Here is a 13780-nt window from a genome sequence, read left to right on the forward strand (position 1 = left end):
TACTGTATCTAGGGAGCTATGTGGGGGCTCATACTGTATCTAGGGAGCTATGTACGGGCTCATACTGTATCTAGGGAGCTATGTTCGGGCTCATACTGTATCTAGGGAGCTATGTACGGGCTCATACTGTATCTAGGGAGCTATGTGGGGGCTCATACTGTATCTAGGGAGCTATGTGGGGGCTCATACTATATCTAGGGAGCTATGTGGGGGCTCATACTGTATCTAGGGAGCTATGTGAGAGCTCATACTGTATCTAGAGAGCTATGTGTGGACTCATACTGTATCTAGGGAGTTATGTGGGGGCTCAAACTGTATATAGGGGGATGTCAGCATACTTAATTCTGCTCAATATTAAGGCTTTGTGCCCATGATGCATTTAAGCGTTTCCACAGCGGCAAAAACGCTGCAGAAACGCTTAAAAAATGCTTGGTAGAAGGTCTGCCATGTTCCCCAATGATAATCCGCATGTGCTGTGCACATGCTGCGGAAATTTCCGCTGCGGATTATCATTGCGGAAAAAAAAGCAGCACTACCAATTATTTTGCAGAAGTGCTGCGTTTTCGCCGCCATTGACTTGCATTGGAATGCATGGATTACGCATCACTGCATATATAGATGCGGAATCCACGCGTTTCAATGTGCGGATGGTACCCAGGTCTAGAGGACAGGAGACTCTCCTCCGGACCCGGGTACCATAGAAACTGTGAAAAAAAGAATAAGATAAAAAATAAAATGTTATATTTACCTTCTGGCGGCCCCCCGGTGCGCTCTTCCTCTCATGCCGGCAGATCACGATGGACTGAAGGACCTGGGCTGACGTCATAGTCAGATGACGGGTCACGCAACGCTGACGTCGGCAGGTCCTTCAGTGTACCGCGATCTCCCGACAAGGGAGAATGGAGAGAAGCAAGACTCCAGGGGCCATCAGAAGGTAAGTATAGATTTATTTTTTATTTTTAAACATTCTTTTCATCACAGTATATATAAATCCATGCTGTTTGCATGGATTTATATACTGTGACCAAGTTGATAAGAACTTTCCTAGTGATGCTAAAATCGCTTGGAAAGCGCCTGACAACCCGCATGCGGAAATGCATGTGAAGAACGCTTCACACCTGCATGTCCCTGGCAGGAAAACGCATGTACAATCCGCATGTACAATCTGCATGTACAATCCGCATGTACAATCCGCATGTACAAACCGCATGTACAACCCGCATGTACAATCGGCATGTACAATCCGCATGTACAATCAGCATGTACAATCCGCATGTACAATCAGCATGTACAATCCACATGTACAATCCGCATGTACAATCCGCATGTACAATCCGCATGTACAATCAACATGTACAATCCGCATGTACAATCCACATGTACAATCCGCATGTACAATCCGCATGTACAATCCGCATGTACAATCCACATGTACAATCGGCATGTACAATCCACATGTACAATCCGCATGTACAATGTGCATGTACAATCCGCATGTACAATCCGCATGTACAATCCGCATGTACAATCCGCATGCGTTTTTTCTGCCAGGGAGATGCAGAAACGCTCAGTAAAAATCCGGAGCATTTCTGTATCGTGGGCACATAGCCTGAGTCATACAATTAATATATTTTTTTATTATTTTGTTAATATTATTGATATTGAGCAGAATTAATTTCAGCCTATTGATTCACCTTCCACAACAGTCATGGTCTCTCATGTGGCCCCTGAAGGAAATTACTCTCCCACCGCTGCTCTACTATATATAGCGCTATGTTATGTATAGGGCTGTGTACATAATGGAAAAACATTTCCTTAATTTTCCATCTACAGATGTCACCAAAGCATCTGTGTTAGTCACATGACCTATCACATGATCTATCAAAGGGGATCATGTGACATGTCACGTGATACATCGGGTAACTCCCACCCCCACCCCCACCCCTTCTAAACTGGGCCCACCCCCACCCCTTCTAAACTGCCCGGGGCCCTGGCTACTCTTAATCCACCCCTGGTCAGCCAACACCTAATTTAAATGCTGTGGACTGTCAGTCCTCGTAAATTTTGTGGTTAATTGGTCCACAGTGTAGTCTTAATACTGTGGTCAGTCTCTTGTAATCACGGTATTGATTGTTACACCGCTGATTACAAGGCTATTCTATGAAACAGAATAAGGGATTCCTCACTTTAGAATACAGAAGATAAGGAAAAGAAATGTTCCTTATGTCTCTACCTAAGATATAGTTGTGTTATACTAGGAATTGTGTATAGAAAATATACATATGTAAACCACTAACAGTATATTCTCATGTATCAGAAAGGTGTTGTCACACCTCCGCAGGTCTAGAACTTATGCCTAGACTGACTATTATCAGTAATTAATATGAATATTAATTACCTGTTATGTGACTTTCCACATTCTTTTCTTGGAGTTCACAAGGAAACATTTCAAATCCCACGATGTCAAAGGGCGTCAGTCACCTGCAAATATTCAAAAGAGTGATAATATGTTCCTGCTACATGCTATACACACCAAAAAGTATAACACTCTAGGGCCAAAATTACTTATTTCAAAGATAAAGACTGTGGTCAGTCGGTCTGCATTTTATTATAAAAATTGTAGTCAGAGAGTCCAAAGTCTATTTTAAATTTTATGCTCAATCGGCTCACAGTCTACTGTAAATGTGGTCAGGCTGTCCACATCTAGTCTATATGCTGTGGTCAGTCAGTCCATCCTTTATAATTAATGGCCTTCGGTTGAAACTCGAGCCATGACGACTTGATGTATTAATGACCTTTAGGAAGATCAATCTTGTGCAAGACTAGATCGGTACACTAGTGCCTTCTTCACCATTATCTTGATAGTATCAATCCATTGGATTGTTTGCTGGTCTTGCACTTTGCTTTGGTCCTTCTATGCTTCAAAGTATGATGTCCTTTTCCATTGATTGCTGTCTTCCATTCAATCCTTAGACTAGTGTAATTGCCGTTGTCAGTCAGTCCACAACTAATTCAAACGCTGTGGACTGTCAGTCCTTTTAAATGTTGTGGTCATTCAGTCCACAGTGTATTTTTAATAGTGTGGTCAATCTCTTGGAATCGCGGTATTGATTGTTACACAGCTGATTACAAGGCTATTCTATGAAATAGGATAGGGGATTCCACACTTTAGAAGACAGAGGTTGGCCCACAGTCTAGTCTACTGTAAATGTGGTCAAGCAGTCCACACGTAGTGTGAATGCTGTGGTCAGTCAGCCCATTTTTTATTATTAACGGCCTTCGTTTAAAACTCGAGCTATGATGACTTGATGAATTAACGATCTTTAGGAAGATCAATTTTGTGAAAGACTTCATAGGTCCACTAGGGTCTTCTCCACCCTTATCTTGATAGTGTCAATCCTTTGGATTGGCTGCTGGTCTTCCTCTTTGCTTTCTTCCTTCTATACTTCAAAGTATGAAGTTCCTTTTCCTGTGATTGCTGACTTCCAGTCAATCCTTAGATTAGTGTAAATGCTGTTGTTAGTCAGTCCACAACTAATTCAAACGCTGTGGACTGTCAGTCTTTTTAAATTCTGTGGTCATTCAGCCCACAGTGTAGTCTTAATAGTGTGGTCAATCTCTTGGAATCGCGGTATTGATTGTTACACCGCTGATTACAAGGCTATTCTATGAAATAGGATACGGGATTCCACACTTTAGAAGACAGAGGTTGGCCCACAATCTACTATAAATGTGATCAAGCAGTCCACACCTAGTGTGAATGCTGTGGTGAGTCAGCCCATTTTTTATTATTAACGGCCTTCGGTCGAAACTCGAGCTATGACGACTGGATGAATTAACGATCTTTAGGAAGATCAATTTTGTGAAAGACTTCATAGGTCCACTAGGGTCTTCTCCACCCTTATCTTGATAGTGTCAATCCTTTGGATTGGCTGCTGGTCTTCCTCTTTGTTTTTTTCCTTCTATACTTCAAAGTATGAAGTTCCTTTTCCCGTGATTGCTGTCTTCCAGTCAATATTTAGATTAGTGTAAATGCTGTTGTTAGTCAGTCCACAACTAATTCAAACGCTGTGGACTGTCAGTCCTTTTAAATGTTGTGGTCATTCAGTCCACAGTGTAATTTTAATAGTGTGGTCAATCTCTTGTAATTGCGGTATTGATGGTTACACCACTGATTACAAGGCTATTCTATGAAATAGGAAAGGGGATACCTCACTTTAGAAGACAGAGTTTGGCCCACAGTCTAGTCTACTGTAAATGTGGTCAAGCAGTCCACACCTAGTTTGAATGCTGTAGTCAGGCAGTCCACACTTATTGTGAATGCTGTGGTCAGTCAGTCCATTTTTTATTATTAACGGCCTTCGGTTGAAACTCTAGCCATGACGACTGGATGAATTAACGATCTTTAGGAAGATCCATCTTGTTCAAGACTAGATCGGTCCACTAGGGTCTTCTCCACCATTATCTTGATAGTATCAATCCTTTGGATTGGTTGCTGGTCTTCCTCTTTGCCTTCTTCCTTCTATTCTTCCGAGTATGATGTCCCTTTCCAGTAATTGCTGTCTTCCAGTCAATCCATAGACTAGTGTAAATGCTGTTGTTAATCAGTCCACGCCTGATTTAAATGCTGTGGACTGTCAGTCCTTGTAAATTTTGTGGTTAATTGGTCCACAGTGTAGTCTTAATACTGTGGTCAGTCTCTTGTAATCGCGGTATTGATTGTTACACCGCTGATTACAAGGCTATTCTATGAAACAGAATAACGGATTCCTCACTTTAGAATACAGAAGATAAGGAAAAGAAGTGATCCTTATGTCTCTACCTGAGATATGGTTGTGTTATACTAGGAATTGTGTATAGAAAATATACATATGTAAACCACTAACAGTATATTCTCATGTATCAGAAAGGTGTTGTCACACCTCCGCAGGTCTAGAACTTATGCCTAGACTGACTATTATCAGTAATTAATATGAATATTAGTTACCTGTTATGTAACTTTCCACATTCTTTTCTTGGAGTCCACAAGGAAACATTTCAAATCCCACCATGTCAAAGGGCGTCAGTCACCTGTAAATATTCAAAAGAGTGATAATATGATCCTGCTACATGCTATACACACCAAAAGGTATAACACTCTAGGGCCAAAATTACGTATTTCAAAGATAAAGACTGTGGTCAGTCGGTCTGTATTTTATTATAAAAATTGTATTCAGACAGTCCACAGTATATTTTAAATTTTATAATCAATCGGTTCACAGTCTACTGTAAATGTGGTCAGGCAGTCCACATCTACTGTAAATGCTGTTTTCAGTCAGTCCATCCTTTATAATTAATGGCCTTCGGTTGAAACTCGAGCCATGACGACTTGATGAATTAATGATCTTTAGGAAGATCAATCTTGTGCAAGATTAGATCGGTCCACTAGGGTCTTCTTCAGAATTATCTTGATAGTATCAATCCATTGGATTGGTTGCTGGTCTTGCTCTTTGCTTTCTTCTATACTTCAAACTATGTTGTCCTTTTCCATTGATTGCTGTCTTCCATTCAATCCTTAGACTAGGGTAAATGCTGTTGTCAGTCAGTCCACAACTAATTCAAACGCTGTGGACTGTCAGTCCTTTTAAATGTTGTGGTCATTCAGTCCACAGTGTATTCTTAGTAGTGTGGTCAATCTCTTGGAATCGCGGTATTGATTGTTACACAGCTGATTACAAGGTTATTCTATGAAATAGAATAGGGGATTCCTCCCTTTAGAAGACAGAGGTTGGCCCACAGTCTAGTCTACTATAAATGTGGTCAAGCAGTCCACACCTAGTGTGAATGCTGTGGTCAGTCAGCCCATTTTTTATTATTAATGGCCTTCGGTTGAAACTCGAGCTATGATGACTGTTTGAATTAAAGATCTTTAGGAAGATCAATTTTGTGAAAGACTTCATACGTCCACTAGGGTCATCTCCACCCTTATCTTGATAGTGTCAATCCTTTGGATTGGCTGCTGGTCTTCCTCTTTGCTTTCTTCCTTCTATACTTCAAAGTATGAAGTTCCTTTTCTTGTGATTGCTGTCTTCCAGTCAATCCTTAGATTAGTGTAAATGCTGTTGTTAGTCAGTCCACAACTAATTCAAACGCTGTGGACTGTCAGTCCTTTTAAATGTTGCGGTCATTCAGTCCACAGTGTAATTTTAATAGTGTGGTCAATCTCTTGTAATTGCGGTATTGATGGTTACACCACTGATTACAAGGCTATTCTATGAAATAGGATAGGGGATACCTCACTTTAGAAGACAGAGGTTGGCCCACAGTCTAGTCTACTGTAAATGTGGTCAAGCAGTCCACACCTAGTGTGAATTCTTTAGTCAGGCAGTCCACACCTATTGTGAATGCTGTGGTCAGTCAACCCATTTTTTTTATTATTAATGGCCTTCGGTTGAAACTTGAGCTCTGACGACTTGATGAATTAACGATCTTTAGGAAGATCAATTTTGTGAAAGACTACATAGGTCCACTAGGGTCTTTTCCTCTGTTATCTTGATAGTGTCAATCCTTTGGATTGGCTGCTGTTCTTCCTCTTTGCTTTCTTCCTTCTATACTTCAAAGTATGATGTCCTTTTCCAGTGATTGCTGTCTTCCAGTCAATCCTTAGACTACTGTAAATGCTGTTGTCAGTCAGTCCACAACTAATTCAAACGCTGTGGACTGTCAGTCCTTTTAAATGCTGTGGTCAGTCAGTCCACAGTGTAGTCTTAATAGTGTGGTCAGTGTCTTGTAATTGCAGTATTGATTGTTACACTGCTAATTACAAGGCTATTCTATGAAATAGAATAGGGGATTCCTCACTTTAGAAGACAGAGGTTGGCCCACAGTCTACCGTAAATATGATCAGGCAGTCCACAACTAGTGTGAATGCTGTAGCCAGTCAGTCCATTTTTTATTATTAACGGCCTTTGGTTGAAACTCGAGCCATGACGACTTGATGTATTAATGATCTTTAGGAAGATCAATCTTGTTCAAGACTAGATCGGTCCACTAGGGCCTTCTTCACCATTATCTTGATAGTATCAATCCATTGGATTGTTTGCTGGTCTTGCACTTTGCTTTGGTCCTTCTATACTTCAAAGTATGATGTCCTTTTCCAGTGATTGCTGTCTTCCATTCAAACCTTAAACTACTGTAAATGCTGTTGTCAGTCAGTCCACAACTAATTCAAATGCTGTAGACTGTCAGTCCTTTTAAATGTTGTGGTCATTCAGTCCACAGTGTAATTTTAATAGTGTGGTCAGTCTCTTGTAATCGCGGTATTGATTGTTACACAGCTGATTACAAGGTTATTCTATGAAATAGAATAGCGGATTCCTCCCTTTAAAAGACAGAGGTTGGCCCACAGTCTAGTCTACTATAAATGTGGTCAAGCAGTCCACACCTAGTGTGAAGGCTGTAGTCAGTCAGCCCATTTTTTATTATTAACGGCCTTCGGTTGAAATTCGAGCCATGAATACTGGATGAATTAACGATCTTTAAGAAGATCAATTTTGTGAAAGACTAGATAGGTCCACTAGGGTCTTCTTCACCATTATCTTGATAGTATCAATCCATTGGATTGGTTGCTGGTCTTGCTCTTTGCTTTCTTCTATACTTCAAACTATGATGTCCTTTTCCATTGATTGCTGTCTTCCATTCAATCCTTAGACTAGTGTAATTGCCGTTGTCAGTCAGTCCACAACTAATTCAAATGCTGTGGACTGTCAGTCCTTTTAAATGTTGTGGTCATTCAGTCCACAGTGTATTCTTAATAGTGTGGTCAATCTCTTGGAATCGCGGTATTGATTGTTACACCGTTGATTACAAGTCTATTCTATGAAATAGAATAGGGGATTCCTCACTTTAGAAGACAGAGGTTGGCCCACAGTCTACTATAAATGAAATCAAGCAGTCCACACCTAGTGTGAATGCTGTGGACAGTCAGCCCATTTTTTAATATTAACGGCCTTCGGTTGAAACTCGAGCTATGATGACTGTTTGAATTAACGATCTTTAGGAAGATCAATTTTGTGAAAGACTTCATAGGTCCACTAGGGTCTTCTCCACCCTTATCTTGATAGTGTCAATCCTTTGGATTGGCTGCTGGTCTTCGTCTTTGCTTTCTTCCTTCTATACTTCAAAGTATGAAGTTCCTTTTCCTGTGATTGCTATCTTCCAGTCAATCCTTAGACTAGTGTAAATGCTGTTGTCAGTCAGTCCACAACTAATTCAAACGCTGTGGACTGTCAGTCCTTTTAAATGTTGTGGTCATTCAGTCCACAGTGTAACTTTAATAGTGTGGTCAATCTCTTGTAATTGCGGTATTGATTGTTACACCACTGATTACAAGGCTATTCTATGAAATAGGATAGGGGATACCTCACTTTAGTAGACAGAGGTTGGCCCACAGTCTAGTCTACTGTAAATGTGGTCAAGCAGTCCACACCTAGTGTGAATTCTGTATTCAGGCAGTCCACACCTATTGTGAATGCTGTGGTCAGTCAGCCCATTTTTTTATTATTCATGGCCTTCGGTTGAAACTCGAGCTATGACGACTTGATGAATTAACGATCTTTAGAAAGATCAATTTTGTGAAAGACTACATAGGTCCACTAGGGTCTTTTCCACTGTTATCTTGATAGTGTCAATCCTTTGGAACGGCTGCTGGTCTTCCCCTTTGCTTTCTTCCTTCTATACTTCAAAGTATGATGTCCTTTTCCAGTGATTGCTGTCTTCCAGTCAATCCTTAGACTAGTGTAATTGCTGTTGTCAGTCAGTCCACAACTAATTCAAACGCTGTGGACTGTCAGTCCTTTTAAATGCTGTGGTCATTCAGTCCACAGTGTAGTCTTAATAGTGTGGTCAGTGTCTTGTAATTGCGTTATTGATTGTTACACTGCTGATTACAAGGCTATTCTATGAAATAGAATTGGGGATTCCTCACTTTAGAAGACAGAGGTTGGCCCACAGTCTACCGTAAATATGATCAGGCAGTCCACAACTAGTGTGAATGCTGTGGTTAGTCAGTCCATCTTTTATTATTAACAGCCTTCGGTTGAAACTCTAGCCATGACGACTGGATGAATTAACGATCTTTAGGAAGATCAATTTTGTGAAAGACTACATAGGTTCACTAGGGTCTTTTCCACTGTTATCTTGATAGTGTCAATCCTTTGGATTGGCTGCTGTTCTTCCTCTTTGCTTTCTTCCTTCTATACTTCAAAGTATGATGTCCTTTTCCAGTGATTGCTGTCTTCCAGTCAATCCTTAGACTACTGTAAATGCTGTTGTCAGTCAGTCCACAACTAATTCAAATGCTGTGGACTGTTAGTCCTTTTAAATGTTGTGGTCATTCAATCCACAGTGTAATTTTAATAGTGTGGTCAGTCTCTTGTAATCGCGGTATTGATTGTTACACTACTAATTACAAAGCTATTCTATGAAATAGAATAGGGGATTCCTCACTTTAGAAGACAGAGGTTGGCCCACAGTCTACCGTAAATATGATCAGGCAGTCCACAACTAGTGTGAATGCTGTGGTCAGTCAGTCCATTTTTTTTATTAACGGCCTTCGGTTGAAACTCTAGCCATGACGACTGGATGAATTAATGATCTTTAGGAAGATCAATCTTGTTCAAGACTAGATCGGTCCACTAGGGTATTCTCCACCGTTATCTTGATAGTATCAATCCTTTGGATTGGTTGCTGGTCTTCCTCTTTGCCTTCTTCCTTCTATTCTTCCGAGTATGATGTCCCTTTCCAGTAATTGCTGTCTTCCAGTCAATCCATAGACTAGTATAAATGCTGTTGTCAGTCAGTCCACGCCTAATTTAAATGCTGTGGACTGTCAGTCCTTGTAAATTATGTGGTTAATTGGTCCACAGTGTAGTCTTAATACTGTGGTCAGTCTCTTGTAATCACGGTATTGATTGTTACAACGCTGATTACAAGGCTATTCTATGAAACAGAATAAGGGATTCCTCACTTTAGAATACAGAAGATAAGGAAAAGAAGTGTTCCTTATGTCTCTACCTCAGATATGGTTGTGTTATACTAGGAATTGTGTATAGAAAATAAACATATGTAAACCACTAACAGTATATTCTCATGTATCAGAAAGGTGTTGTCACACCTCCGCAGGTGTAGAACTTATACCTAGACTGACTATTATCAGTAATTAATATGAATATTAATTACCTGTTATGTGACTTTAGACATTCTTTTCTTTGAGTTCACATGGAAACATTTCAAATCCCACCATGTCAAAGGGCGTCAGTCACCTGTAAATATTCAAAAGAGTGATAATATGTTCCTGCTACAAGCTATACACACCAAAGAGTATAACACTCTAGGGCCAAAATTACTTATTTCAAAGATAAAGACTGTGGTCATTCGGTCTGTATTTTATTATAAAAATTGTAGTCAGAGAGTCCACAGTCTATTTTAAATTTTATGCTCAATCGGTTCACAGTCTACTGTAAATGTGGTCAGGCAGTCCAAATCTAGTCTATATGCTGTGGTCAGTCAGTCCATTCTTTATAATTAATGGCCTTCGGTTGAAACTCGAGCCATGACGACTTGATGTATTAATGATCTTTAGGAAGATCAATCCTGTGCAAGACTAGATCGGTCCACTAGGGCCTTCTTCACCATTATCTTGATAGTATCAATCCATTGGATTGTTTGCTGGTCTTGCATTTTGCTTTGGTCCTTCTATACTTCAAAGTATGATGTCCTTTTCCAGTGATTGCTGTCTTCCATTCAATCCTTAGATAACTGTAAAGGCTGTTGTCAGTCAGTCCACAACTAATTCAAACGCTGTAGACTCTCATTCCTTTTAAATGTTGTGGTCATTCAGTCCACAGTGTAATTTTAATAGTGTGGTCAGTCTCTTGTAATCGCGGTATTGATTGTTACACAGCTGATTACAAGGTTATTCTATGAAATAGAATAGGGGATTCCTCCATTTAAAAGACAGAGGTTGGCCCACAGTCTAGTCTATTGGAAATGGGGTCAAGCAGTCCACACCTAGTGTGAATGCTCTAGTCAGTCAGCCCATGTTTTTTTTATTAACGGCCTTCGGTTGAAATTCGAGCCATGACTACTGGATGAATTAACGATCTTTAGGAAGATCAATTTTGTGAAAGACTAGATAGGTCCACGAGGGTCTTCTTCACCATTATCTTGATAGTATCAATCCATTGGATTGGTTGCTGGTCTTGCTCTTTGCTTTCTTCTATACTTCAAACTATGATGTCCTTTTCCATTGATTGCTGTCTTCCATTCAATCCTTAGACTAGTGTAATTGCCGTTGTCAGTCAGTCCACAACTAATTCAAATGCTGTGGACTGTCAGTCCTTTTAAATGTTGTGGTCATTCAGTCCACAGTGTATTCTTAATAGTGTGGTCAATCTCTTGGAATCGCGGTATTGATTGTTACACCGCTGATTACAAGGCTATTCTATGAAATAGAATAGGGGATTCCTCACTTTAGAAGACAGAGGTTGGCCCACAGTCTACTATAAATGTGATCAAGCAGTCCACACCTAGTGTGAATGCTATGGTCAGTCAGCCCATTTTTTATTATTAACGGCCTTCGGTTGAAACTCGAGCTATGATGACTGTTTGAATTAACGATCTTTAGGAAGATCTATTTTGTGAAAGACTTCATAGGTCCACTAGCGTCTTCTCCACCCTTATCTTGATAGTGTCAATCCTTTGGATTGGCTGCTGGTCTTCCTCTTTGCTTTCTTCCTTCTATACTTCAAAGTATGAAGTTCCTTTTCCTGTGATTGCTGTCTTCCAGTCAATCCTTAGATTAGTGTAAATGCTGTTGTTAGTCAGTCCACAACTAATTCAAACGCTGTGGACTGTCAGTCCTTTTAAATGTTGTGGTCATTCAGTCCACAGTGTAATTTTAATAGTGTGGTCAATCTCTTGTAATTGTGGTATTGATTGTTATACACCACTGATTACAAGGCTATTCTATGAAATAGGATAGGTGATACCTCACTTTAGAAGACAGAGGTTGGCCCACAGTCTAGTCTACTGTAAATGTGGTCAAGCAGTCCACACCTAGTGTGAATTCTGTAGTCAGGCAGTCCACACCTATTGTGAATGCTGTGGTTAGTCAGCCCATTTGTTTATTATTAATGGCCTTCGGTTGAAACTCGAGCTATGACGGCTTGATGAATTAACGATCTTTAGGAAGATCAATTTTGTGAAAGACTACATAGGTTCACTAGGGTCTTTTCCACTGTTATCTTGATAGTGTCAATCCTTTGGATTGGCTGCTGTTCTTCCTCTTTGCTTTCTTCCTTCTATACTTCAAAGTATGATGTACTTTTCCAGTGATTGCTGTCTTCCAGTCAATCCTTAGACTACTGTAAATGCTGTTGTCAGTCAGTCCACAACTAATTCAAATGCTGTGGACTGTCAGTCCTTTTAAATGTTGTGGTCATTCAGTCCACAGTGTAATTTTAACAGTGTGGTCAGTCTCTTGTAATCGCGGTATTGATTGTTACACTACTAATTACAAAGCTATTCTATGAAATAGAATAGGGGATTCCTCACTTTAGAAGACAGAGCTTGGCCCACAGTCTACCGTAAATATGATCAGGCAGTCCACAACTAGTGTGAATGCTGTGGTCAGTCAGTCCATTTTTTTTATTAACGGCCTTCGGCTGAAACTCTAGCCATGACGACTTGATGTATTAATGATCTTTAGGAAGATCAATCTTGTGCAAGACTAGATCGGTCCACTAGGGCCTTCTTCACCATTATCTTGATAGTATCAATCCATTGGATTGTTTGCTGGTCTTGCACTTTGCTTTGGTCCTTCTATACTTCACAGTATGATGTCCTTTTCCAGTGATTGCTCTCTTCCATTCAATCCTTAGATAACTGTAAATGCTGATGTCAGTCAGTCCACAACTAATTCAAATGCTGTGGACTGTCAGTCCTTTTAAATGTTGTGGTCATTCAGTCCACAGTGTATTCTTAGTAGTGTTGTCAATCTCTTGGAATCGCGGTATTGATTGTTACACCGCTGATTACAAGGCTATTCTATGAAATACGATAGGGGATTCCACACTTTAGAAGACAGAGGTTGGCCCACAGTCTACTATAAATGTGATCAAGCAGTCCACACCTAGTGTGAATGCTTTGGTCAGTCAGCCCATTTTTTATTATTAACCGCCTTCGGTTGAAACTCGAACTATGACGACTGGATGAATTAACGATCTTTAGGAAGATCAATCTTGTGCAAGACTAGATCAGTCCACTAGGGCCTTCTTCACCATTATCTTGATAGTAACAATCCATCGGATTGTTTGCTGGTCTTGCACTTTGCTTTGGTCCTTCTATACTTCAAAGTATGATGTCCTTTTCCAGTGATTGCTGTCTTCCATTCAATCCTTAGATAACTGTAAATGCTGTTGTCAGTCAGTCCACAACTAATTCAAACGCTGTGGACTGTCAGTCCTTTTAAATGTTGTGGTCATTCAGTCCACAGTGTAATTTTAATAGTGTGGTCAGTCTCTTGTAATCGCGGTATTGATTGTTACACAGCTGATTACAAGGTTATTCTATGAAATAGAATAGAGGATTCCTCCATTTAAAAGACAGAGGTTGGCCCACAGTCTAGTCTACTGGAAATGTGGTCAAGCAGTCCACACCTAGTGTGAATGCTGTAGTCAGTCAGCCCAATTTTTATTATTAACGGCCTTCGGTTGAAATTCGAGCAATTGCTATTGGATGA

This window comes from Phyllobates terribilis, unplaced genomic scaffold (assembly GCF_046119375.1).
Source record: "Phyllobates terribilis strain yellow unplaced genomic scaffold, ASM4611937v1 Scaffold_445__1_contigs__length_1489776, whole genome shotgun sequence".
In the NCBI taxonomy this organism is placed as follows: domain Eukaryota; kingdom Metazoa; phylum Chordata; class Amphibia; order Anura; family Dendrobatidae; genus Phyllobates; species Phyllobates terribilis.